General features: G+C 42.1%; 1 protein-coding gene across 6 annotated transcripts in view; it reads right to left on the reverse strand.

Moving 5' to 3' along the window:
- Window positions 1–11,492, reverse strand: part of LOC111264990 (tolloid-like protein 1) — a 115,912-nt gene extending 104,420 nt beyond the window's left edge. For 4 of the 6 annotated variants that reach the window (XR_002683190.2, XR_002683191.2, XM_022841289.2 and 1 more), the window contains exon 1: window positions 10,662–11,485. The gene's annotated coding sequence lies outside the window, so the exon portion shown is untranslated. Of the gene's footprint in view, window positions 1–10,661 lie in introns of all 6 variants that reach the window. The other 2 variants (XM_022841288.2, XM_022841290.2) reach the window with 2 other exon arrangements.
- Between the last annotated feature and the right edge of the window lie 1,248 nt (window positions 11,493–12,740).

Genomic DNA, 12,740 nt, shown 5'->3' on the forward strand with positions numbered 1-12,740 from the left:
TGATGACAGGACATAATGGGCCAATCTTCGCACACATTAGAACCGAATCGGCAGGAAAACAATGTAATTTTCGACCCTTTAATCTGCCTTATAAATCTATGACCTGTAAATTGTTAGTATATATACACTAGTAGTTTGTCGCGCAATATAGAACCACCTACGTTGAAACTGCCGTGCAGGTGGCCAGTGAATTTTTTTTTGGAATATGACCAATTTAGCTTGACGCGCGTTTACCACTAATAATCACTTAGAATAAGCTGTGTTTTATGAGAGACCGCTATAAGGTTAGAGCTAAAAATAAAATTCACTGTTACGTCTAATGGTTTATGAGCCAATGACGCAGAGCTTCGGTATTCTGTAGTTCGGTAAAACGGGTGGACTCTTTATTTAGTATTACGGCGAATATGTTACTTAAAAACAGCATCAGTGTTTGTAGGTGGGTGACGCGGACTAATATTGACTTAGACACATGTGCCATCAGCTGTAGCCTAACAACTCAGGCTAGATAAGAACCGATACAACGTGCACAGACAAAATCGTACACGTGTATAATGAGTTATTTCGCCGCTAATAACATCATTCAAATTTCGAAACGTTATTAATTAATTTAAAAAGATGCTTCACTGATTCGATTTCGTCATTGAAGTCTGGTGGACCGACATTTCGGACATATAGAACCTTTACACCGTTTTGCCATCCCTAATGGACTTCCCGGATACGATGCACCATTGGGATTTTCTATATGAGTATCGTTTCGAATGTATGTTGAGTCTGTAAAACAATCATCAGACGACGTATGCATCTCGTGCCTGTTTCATGCAGATCAGATACGATGTAGTCCTAATTGTCATTCGTCCGTTGCCGGTCTTCTATGTTTCTTTAGGAAATAGACAGCTCGTTGAATATATATATATATATATATATATATATATATATATATACAGTACGTTCACAGATAGATAGAGTGGCATTTAAGATTACCCAAAGAACCAGTGAGTTCTATTTTCTAACCAACAGTAAGTACTTCATTGATATACTCGTTTAGCCGTTGTCATCCGCTGCGATTAAAGTAAAACGTTTTTCTATAAGGGACTTCGCTTTCGACCGAGACGGTTTTTGCTGGCAACTTTAAGGACGTACAATTGGTTGATACAAAGCTGCCACTCACAGCGGTATTGAACAGATCGTCGTCACGCGGTTCATATTCTTTGCTTATGGTCGCTAGCAATATAGAAGTAATATTCTAAAGATTTCGCAAGATTCAATGGATTCTCTAATATCAATGCACTCATCATCTGATAAAACAGAGTCACGCGACCCAAGTAAGAATAATAGTCAGATCGTAATTCGTTGAATTGATCATATAGCAACAGTCTGCGATACAATTTTCATGACAAAGACAGTACCGTCTGCACTGTTTGAGCCAGAACTCATTATCTTATGCCTCTTATAGTAGGTTAATATAAAATGGTAGCGATAAATGCACATATTACGGGGTATCATCATCGGTTATTCTGAGGCCCAAAACTGTTCGGTCGCCGTATCTACTTAGATAGATATGGGCTCCTTTATTTTACAGTATACATGCAAAGCTGGGACATAATACAGACGAAGTTGCCAACTATCATAATATTAATTCTGTCACACTTCACGTAACGGGCTATTTATGCATTCTATTTGAGAGGATAAATGCAGCTACCAAGTATTGTAAAACGCTGTTTGAATGGGAGCTAGTTTCAGCAAACAGGATTCTGATTGGCCTGAGACTCGTCTCAACAGAATAAATCCCTTTGAGGTCAGAAAGGCTGCGGGTGAAAGCGACAGCAGGTTTTCTGCAGCGGTCATTGGACCTGGGCCGTTGTTGACTAGACGAATAATTTACTGTTTTCTTAGCCCTCTCTAACTTGACAACCCATTGGCTGTTGTGTGTACTTAGCTACCTGTCTTGGCCATATATGGGGCTGATTTTGCCAGAAAAGATTACTGGTGCGAAGCATGGTCAAGGCGAGACGCCGGCCTTTAGCACAACGCAGGACAACGGTGGGCCCGAAGTCATCGATCACGCTCCTGATGGCCATGGGAAGAGTAAGGGGCTTTGGCGAACATAAAGGATGCGCATTCTTTCCTTTCCGCGTGCAATTGCTCCGGTTCCATTCAGCATCGCCACAATGGATTGTAGCCCTGCAACTTCCCGACACAACGCTAGCTGTTTCCAGCACAACACAATAACTAGCGGCATTTCAACCATTGGCCTTACACGAATGCTCGGTGCGGCATCGGCAGTCAATCCACGATGTCTAATGCATTACCTATACTACGTAATACTGTAAAAGAAGTGAAGAAATGCGACATTAAGCAATAGCGTGAGCTAGAAGCTAGAACTGGAAAAGCTGAGAATGTTGATTGACAAGTCCTCATTTAAAAACGATGGACATACACAAAAAAAGAACGTGGTCTTACATAGTGGAAACTAGGAGTAAAAGATACTCCCAAATATTCTTCTTGCTCATGCCTTTCTGCCGGAAGTTGCGAATTTGATGAGATACCGAGACTGTTATGCGTTACGCCTTTGCTAGAAAATCACGGACCAACCAACAGCTATTCGTAGGCCCCTTTTTGCACGTTTAAAAGGTAACTAGACAACGATCTCTAGTATGTCCTCAATGTAGCACCATCACTGCCAGTGCGGCTACTGTTCGGGAGAAAGCTCTGCTCCGTAGTAGAATAATATGATAGAATGAGTCGTCCGTTGGCTTCCTGCCGTGTGAATAAACCGAGCGTATGTTGTCCTATCCAAGATAAAAGTAATGTAGTACTTAGAAGCGGTACGACGAACTCCTTTAGGACGCTCGACACAAAGACCCATTTTCTTCTCCTTCTTTTCGCTCAGATCCGAATCTACCAGTACTGGCATCACGATCCCGAGGTCAACTACGAGTAATGAAGCGTTCATTTAGGATACTGAGAAGCGTCAAACTGGTTGGCTGCTCAGGCCACAAAATACGAATGATGGGATTTCAGCAGGAAAATAGAAAAAGTGAACGAGACGATTCACCCGAAATTACATTGAAGATTACGGGACAAACAGAAATTGTTTAGCGCGGAATTCATCTTTTTTCCTCAATGATATAAGAAATTCTTCAAGCGATACGTATCGTTTGAGAGGTTTTTAGAAGGAATGATATATGAATTATGTTCAAAATAAAAGTAAATCGGAATATACATATTTGTGCTCCTCTATGATCTCTTTTGAGATTCGTTCGACTGTACCTACTTTTTTCTCTTCAAATAGACCAATGCAGCCCCAGCAAGAAAAAATAAATTTTGATATCTAAGAATTTATTGAAAATGTTCGGTTGGTCTGAAGACAAGTGGATGACATATACGAGCTAGGTGTGAAAATGCTTCAATTATCTCTCTCTTTCTTCTCGTCTATTTCTTATTTTCCTTCTATATCCTTTTTACGCTTTGTACATATGCGTTGATTTGTAAGCACACACAGATACGCACTATACAAAAATCGTCCCCCGGAAGCAAATTGAACTGAGATATCGCGCACTCACATGCGTATGGAATAGTGGATTTCTAAGGCTCCTGCTGACGCTGCGACCGTGGGGACTCCATTGGAACTACCAGGCCAGGATTTTGTAGGGCAGTCCATCAGGGTAGAGGTTCCTAGTTTCACACTGCCACGGTAAATTTGATCGTCAGTTGTTTACCTACAAAAGCTTTCGACACTTCTGTTTCTGTGAGTCGTGCTACTTCTCGAGTCAATCGGAAGACTGAATTCGGGAGATAGGCAATGCTATAGAATCAATGCGACGGCTTGGCCGGATGAAGCAGCCGGGCAGCTGACGACGGCAGCGGCCGTCCTGTAAAACCCGGAGGCCGCGCTTGGAAGCTTTTCCGTCTAGCTCTAGCGCGGAACAGTAGGCCACCACCTAACAATGACAATAGAAACCAAATACTGCGAGGAACGTTGGTTAACGCCGGTCGTCTGCTTTTCCCCGTCGGTTCTCGCGTGTTTTTAACGCCGTTTGTTTGTGCTGATTCGGCTGGCGATGGCGATGTGGCTGCTAGCAACGAGATATTGGACAGATATTTTCCGAATGAACACCCGGCCTCCCTTTTTCGTCTGTTTCTTGCACTCGATTTTTTTTCTTTTCTATCACGAAGATTTTCATCTCGCACCCCCTCTTAAAACCCCACAAAGACCCTGCTCCCGAACTCCAGTTTCTCGACAAATGCTATTCACCCAACGACACATACAATATTTGAAGCGACGGCCATTCTTTGCAACTGCCAAACCGAGATGTAGGCCACAGTAGAAGCTAAAGCCCGCTGAATCTTTAGCTCACGCGCATATAATATGCTCATCTCTGCCGTTCGTTTACTTATTCGTTCAAGTATCGGGTATACACACTCATGCATATTGTAGGCGGCAGGTAGACAGAATAACGTAAAATGCGTGCATGAGAGAATATAGGAGGAGATCGGAATAAAGGCATGAAGGCACTGACAGCACGAATAAAGGAAATAGACAAACTAACGTCTCCACGTATTAAGATATAGCCACGCTTACGCACGCATTTGGGGCACTCAGCTCATGCGCAACTTAATTGCCAGAGTCAACAGGCAAGTATCGTGTCATACTCCTATTCATGTATGAATCAAATGCAGCTGCTGGTACTGTTTCTCGTCTCGATTCGCCATTTAGCCAGTCCGTCAATCAATAGTCTGGTGAGCTTTGACTATGGCTTTGGAAGCTGACAGAGTTGAGGGACAAAAGTGGGGTCGATTCTTACGGACCTCGCAGCCTACACTAGCTTCAGTACCTATACCGTATCCACATTCGTAACTTTTGTTTTGCCTTTGATTTTCGTCCCTGTCCAATTCCTCTAACTTAGGACCCTTACTACTATCGTCCACTGATTGACCGATCGAACCGGTATAGTTGCCATATATACAAACGGGTACGGAGTGGGGTGTCACCAGATCGCTGAATTTTCGACTTGATTTAGCCACTCATCCTCATCGTCTTCGTTTCATAGAGAGCAGCAAAACCAAAACGGGCAAATTGAGCTCGTTGAAGATGGATGAGCAAACGCATCTGTGTTTAAGCGTGGATATAGAGAAGACGGTTGCTCCGGCCGGGATGGTCAGCCCAGCACAGTAAAGCCAAAACTGTCAATAGACCAGATCCCGTCTGTTCACTTGTTGGCTGCCGTCAAGAAATGTTGAAAAGCTCCGAAACCCAAAACTAGCAAAATCAAAACTGATCCATCCGTAAAACCATTGGCGTGCAGCACAATACCATATGTTAGACATGTGTGTGTTAAGGATAGGCCACTAGACGAGACCACTTTGCACGCACCATCGTCGTGCACAGTAAGGGCAGATCGGCGACCTCGAATGGAAAAAATGACCTAGTCACAGCTCCAACAGTGCTAGGGGGATACACATACCCAAATTTCACGATTATAAACTGCGTTTTTCGTATCGAATCATATTCTGAACAAATCTGACGAGTGGGGATTACGTTTGGATGACCATTAGTACCTTGACAGATAGTTGTTTGCAATTAAGCTTTTGAACTCGATGTAGCTCTTGATTTAGAGGCGTGCAAATAATGACGACAGCAGTCCAGGTTTTTTTAGTACAAAACTATGCAAAAAATAATCTAACATTTTACCTTCCTTTCAAAATTATAGTTTTTTAAATTTTGGCAAAAAAATTGAGAACAGTTAGGGTTGTAGTCGATAAACCGAGCGGAAATATTCAGCAGTGCTAACGTCGATACCGAACTCACTTTGTTGCGGAACAATTAGTGGCTGTAGAGAAAACACTCGTAGAAAAAAAACTGTCAGCGTAAACAGTGAGTGATTATTTTTTGGCTCGCAACAAACGTAAACGTTTAAACTTTTTTCTCAAGCCGCTGTTTTCACAACTAAAAAAAAACTTGGCTAATTTTTGTCTGTGGTAACTTTTACAGTAACTTGTTAAAGCTAAGACTGCGCCTAGTAACCAAGTTGTGTTCTTAACTGAGGACGGTTATTTGATATATTGCTCAATTAAATGGTGATAATTAAGTATTTGTGTTATATTATATAATAGCACAGTAGCCTAATATTCCATCATCAATATTATTGAAAAACCTATGTATGTTCTTGGGGTGTAAACAGTCGTAACTGCTATGCAAGTTATCTTGGTACCTATTTTTATAGTTTACTACGGATTGCTTTATCTCTAGCATATATGTCACACGCACTCGACGGTACCCAGGACGACAGACTAAGCGATCTTAAGAAGCAAGGATTAGTCCGGCCAACCAACTAAATACCTCCTACCCCCCGGGGATCAAGCGGAGCATTTTTAGGGATTAGTGAAAGCACAAAAGCTCTATTCCTTATCCGTTTAACTTTGATGGAACTCTTCGTCTACTAGCATATCCAATTACTCTTGTTTTTGTAGGATAGAGCATTGGAAGCTTATTGGTAAATTTATACAAAAAGTGTTGTACAGTTGAAACCAAAAAATCCAGATTTATTTAAACAGTTCAGAATTATAATTTTAAGGGTAACTCTTGGATAAACTAGCGTAAAAAGGATACACTTTCGCGATCTTTCCAATGACCTAGTGTCACGACTTTCTCATAGTCGAGGTAAGCAGAGAACATGCTTAAGAGTCTTGAGATAGTGGAAAAAGTTATATTTTCGTTATTAAGGGCGATTTTTAAAACGACATCGTTCACGCATTAAAAGTGGGTATCTGACCCCGTATACTTGTTGACAGACAACTTGTTGCACGATCCGTGCAAACGAAAATACGGAACCATATGTATAACGCGACTATCTTTACTATTATAGCTATACGACAGTTAGCATACGAAATTTCAACGATTCTTTCACGAAGTGATGATAACTTATACTTAAAATATTACTATAACACATAAGTAACTTAGGTAACGTTACGTTTTAGCCGGCCTTCGTTTACTTGTCCAGGAAGTCCAACTCCCATCAACGTATGATGATGCAAGCTTCAGGACTGTGTACGCGTAAATTCATTAACATCAACATGGTGAACCTTCCACTGCAAACAGATACTGAAAAATACGGCACTGACCAAATTGCAGGAGCTATATCTGTTCGAGGGATTCGTATTATAGATGTTTTGTCGTTACTATTTACGCGGACTATACATATATGTCATCTTTTATGGCCGCTTCTCTTCTGCGTAAGGCTATAGTATTTTCTTACTCTCACGCCTTGTTCACTTGATATATATATAGTAACCAGCCAAACCACTGATTCGTATCTGACGTCGCCATATCTCCGCACTCCGTGTTTACTTGATCCTTAAGGGTAGTCGCCTTTTGTTTCTAGCCAGCCGAGAAAGTGACGACGAAAAAGCCGGTCTTCTCGCTATGGCTCTGGCTAGCTGCAGAGGTCTGGTAATTCCATCTACGTCGACCCGATTAAACGCATTACTTGCAAAAAGCCATTAACAACCGGTGGCAGCAAAGTGGAAAAGTCCTGGTTGCTGAATAAGGGCGGCGGAACTGCATGCGGTAGCTGGACTAGAGTCCGCGGAACCTTCAAAGTTTATTTTCGAGCCTTTGCTGCCGTCAACCTGGGCTATCATACTGAATTAGTGGTAATAGATAAAAGATGCACGAATATAATGTATACACGGAAGCTCGCAGTTGGAATCGAGTAGTCGGGGAGGCTAGTATTAGTTCACGCCGACGTTCTCATTGGTTACGGCGCGAACTGGATACTCATTTTGCTCTGAGAGACAGACTACGTTGCGTCTACAACCCCGAAGCGCTTGCTGGACTACGTCCTCATTTGTGCCCCCTTCAGCAATGCGGGTCAGGGAGAAGTTGTCGCTCTTCCGGTCGTTTCGTGCCAGTTTTACTTCAAATCCTGAAAGAGGTAGGTACCAACAAAGACCACTCCAAGCTACAGCGTTGTGGATTCAGTACGTGGTTTTAGCTGGATATTTTTCAGTCGTGCAGATGGGGAAAGGGAGAGCAGCACGGCGCTATTCTATGCAAGATGAAAGGACTTGGGAAAAGCGTTGGGAAAGAACTTTCGGCCTTTGCCTCAAGTGTACACATTTGTTACTCCTCAGAACGTACACATACACACAGACATACTCTCAGTATTCACAGACATACGCTTATTTCTCGTTCCTCAACCCGAACTTCTTGTTAATCCAAAAGCCCTTTCACAATCCTCGACGCCTTTTCCTCCCAACCGTCAAAGCTGGACTGTTTTTTTCTTGGCAAGTCCAGCACCTTCCTGGTTCTTTATGAGCATTGCAGCTCTGTGACTAAGCGAAGAACCTTCACTCTCTTTACCTTATCACAAGATGAACGTAGACGCAATTAGTGCAAGTCCTTTGATGCTCACTGTTACGGTTTCTTTGCATTTGTGTTCGCCCCTCGAGACGCAATGTGTCCTTAAATGAACAATCAGTTGAACTATGGGTCCCTTTAGGATAATAATAGAGACATTGAATATGCTCAAAAAGTTAACCTACCGAAGCTGGTAGTTTCACCGATTATGATTTTACACAAAATCTGGAAGAATTTCTCCTCTACCATTATTGGGCTTAAAACCAATGTATATCAATAATGTGACGATAGAGCACGCTTAAATATAAAGCGGCGCATTTCTGACTAAGTCACTTTCACATACTGATAAGAAACCAGGGTGGCTAAGCAATCAGCGGGAGCAGTAAACACGTTATCTTTTCCCACGAAGAAAAGCCAACAATTATATGATCATCATTTAGTCTAAATAAAGGCCGGCTAGAAGATGATTCCTCTAAACAAAGTCTTTAACATTAGCGACCCCTACAGAAAGTTAGTTATAAGCCGGACGCACTAGATTCTAATGGGTCTGAATGTTCCTTCGTGACACAATCTACAATTTGACGCTTGTTGTTTCACAATGAAGTTGTCAGCATGAAGTACGGTTGTTTCTCATAGATGTTCATTGATTTTACTTAACTATTCAGCTTTGATCTGTTTCTACAATAAATTGATAAGTGTGTTTTATAATCCGCTGCCTACTCCACGACGCGCCGTCGACATCAATTGAACTTCAATTCTATCTACGTCAAGGATACCGATAAAGCTTAAATCCGTTTTTGTTTTCTTTCTTATATACATAATAATCCCTCTAGCTGCAACTTACGGTTTTTCTCTTTTCCTTGGTTCGTTCGTATAACAGCGATTTCGAATTTATTCAAGCAGCAATAACGTGTGTTCGAAATTAAGGGTCACGCACCACAGCCAGCAAGGTAAGTATTCTATTCTCTGAAATTACTAAGCTTAATATATGAAGAAGTGTTTTAGCTTAAGTATCAATAATAAGGCCAGGTTTCAGTATTGTTAACACGCAAAAAGGCATAGTATCGTCTAGAATTGCTTCACTAGGAATCATGATACGGCCTGCATTTTTATCAATTTGTAAATTCGTCATAATTACCCGCTCCCAAGGTAAAACGGGACAGTCACTTGTGAGCAGTTTTTATAATGCTTCTACATTTAATTATCACCATTTAGCATAGAGAGCAGTAGAGAGCACATATTTAAGATCATCGTTGCCATTGAGTATTCACTAACGTGCTAGAAGTTACGTACATATCTGATTATGGATAATTTTGTAGTCGTAAACAATCGGCCATAATGTTCTACGGCAATCATAGACTAACAATGCGTGTCACACAGCAGGAATAAGCTGTGTTTTTTGTGCATAGAGAAACATTGTTTCTACACGAGGCTCCTTTTTTTACGATGATCGCTAGCTTCCAACCATAGAGAGACCGGCTGCGACAAACAGCCATTACTAATTTCGTTCATGACAGACCGCTTTGAATCTATGTGGGCCTTTTCAACGAATTCGCTTCTAATATTGTGTACAATATGCTATCCATCAGCCTACGTCGAACGTAATATTTCCATGAGTATATACACTTTTCGACGCAGCCCGTCAATGAAAGTAGACGATATTGAAATAGATTTCGTTTGCTTTACCCGTTTCCGAAACGAGTCCTAGCACATTTGCTAGTTTCGATGAAAATTTTAGCTTTGAGCTGGCGTTTGTATCTGCAAACGATATATCTACGATTTGTAATCTACACAATTTTGATTCGAAGGAAATTTAACTTATTTAAGTTTACTTCATCATAAATACACGTGAAGAAGAATAAGGTTACTAACAATCATGCAACTAACTATATATGTTGGTTTTGTGATTTAGACACGTTCAGTCACTTCTAACCATCTCACCAATATATTGTTAGTCCGTATAGAATCTTGGGTGGGCAGCATCAGTATTATTTCTACTTTTTATCGCAGCCGAGATGCGAGCAGATGCGGAGATTAAAAATCGACATTTCGCGCTTTCGTCGTTTGCGATCGCAACGTGTAGCGGGTACAGCCTTATTTTTTTTTACACGTTTCGTCAAGTGACTTTTTTCATGTTACAAGAAACTTATGGTCTACTGTGGCCTTATTGCCGAACGAAAATATTTGATCTGTAAGCTACCAGACCATTTTTTCAGTGTCGTACCTATCATTCCTAAATCATTTCAGTAGGCTTGTCCGACACCTTGACCTGGTCAGCACAAATCAGTCGCTTCGTACTCACCATGATTGCGTATTTAACAGAAACGCAAACACCAAATGTGTCCACGTTAAATAATCCTTAAGCAATATCCTTATTGTTCGTATACAACGGTGACAATGTATGTGTGATGTATCCAGGTGTAGAAGCTGAAAAAAGAAGTTGGAGCACACACACTAACATATCAACAAAATGTATCCGCACACAAATGTAACAGACGATCGGCCGATTAGCGTTATTGTCTGCTTTCGGTCAATGGCAAATTATCACTGGGAGCACGATGATTTAAGGCGTATGAAACAGAGGCAATAGCTTAGTGTTCACCCTCTACTCCACGGTACAGCAGAATAGCATCTCTATCATGGCACAACGAAAATTCACCTCGATGACTCCAGTTGTAGCACCTTTGCACAGTCGGACTCTTGCTCACGACGAAATCTCATTCCTCAGTGAACCTAGACCGGTTTCTTCCTTCGCCTGTAGTCTGTACCTCATCGCTACGAGAAACAGGCGCACAAACTGCTAAATAACGCCGGGAGGAAGGTTTGCCTTCATTGTATCGTACCAGAACAATAACCTTGTTTTACCACCACTCCAGTAACAGAACTGACTATGGCATCGGATCGAACACTGCAACGATCACCACAGATGCGCACAACAGATAAAACACGACCGAAACGGTTCTCACACTCAGCTTTCTTGTAGATCGCCACAGCAGTTGGTGGAGCCTGGCTGCTGTTACTAGTAGTCGTTTTGTGTTCTCTGTTGGCCGCTGGACAGTATAGATGGTTTCGGAAGAGCGAGCGGCTCGCCGCTTGCAAGCTTTCGCTACCCCGCCAAACCGCTCCGAAGTCCTTCGAGTAGGAAATGATACCCTTCCCTTCATTTAGGGAGGAAGAGAAAGGCCCCTAGGAGAGGGACCCGTTCGGATAAACAACGATAACAGCGCCCCCCAGGCCAAACGCTCTACCGTATACGGGCGGGTGCCGACGGACTGCAATGGCTAAACGCGAAAAACGGAATGCTTGTAGACCCGCTAGTTCGCCTGCAAGCAAAGCTCCTGGGTCTAATGTCGACACAGAGTTGAGTTTACTAGATAGATAAACACAGACAAACAAACAGACAGACAGACGCTTAGATCCATAGTTAGATACATAGATACGCGCACATGCACATACATGGCAGGCGGCTCACTTGGAAGCATCTGGATGTTTTAAGCAGCTTCAGCCTGATCTGGAGGACAAGGTGCAACGTCCAAAACGAGAGGTATTATCGAAGGGCGCAAAGCGTCAAGGTAATAGATATAAGAGAATCCTTCTATGACGCGCTGATCGCGCAAGCTGGTGAAACTGATCAACTTATAGAATGTTGGCTGTTTGTCGACTGTCTGCTTGTTATTACAAGCAGTTATGATGTGCTACATCTTAATCAAAGCACAGGATCGTCACAGAACAGCCTAAATACGGCAAATAAAACTGTAAAGCGCGCATTCGTAATTGCTGACACAGTGATCTCAGCTGTAGGAACACTTTTCGCGCACAGTAGAAGAGGATAAAGCGGTAAATATTATTAAGCGAAAGAAGAAAAATGATGACGATGCTTATAGTGACAACAGTGATGAGGACTTAACAGGCGAATGAAGCTCGTGAGTCATTCCCAAGTGAGTATTCTATTGCTGGATATAGATAGACTCTATTAAATAAGCTGGCTGCTCTATGACTCCGCCGATTTTATTACTAACGCTGTAATGGGGAGATCTGGGAGCTCTGAGTGGTTCCGTTGACCTCGCTCAATGCCTAATCTTAGTGACTCACGAGGATAACCCAGCGTAAACGTCGCCATGGTCGCTGGGATACGTTGGGTCACAAGAGAGGTGAAACTGCTATAACAACAACTCTATACGATAGCCGAGTCATAGAGCAAACGACGGCAAGTCGGCGTAGGTGGCCGCAATAGGAAGCGGTAATATTTTACAGCTGCAAAATGGCTATTTATTTACACTCATCTTTTCCGGGAGCTAATAACCACTTCTGAGCTACTTACTGATCTAGGCACTGTAATCATATTCATAAAAGAAAAGAAAACATTCCGATTATAAATTTG

This window comes from Varroa jacobsoni, unplaced genomic scaffold (assembly GCF_002532875.2).
Source record: "Varroa jacobsoni isolate VJ856 unplaced genomic scaffold, vjacob_1.0 scaffold_921, whole genome shotgun sequence".
Classification (NCBI taxonomy): Eukaryota; Metazoa; Arthropoda; class Arachnida; order Mesostigmata; family Varroidae; genus Varroa; species Varroa jacobsoni.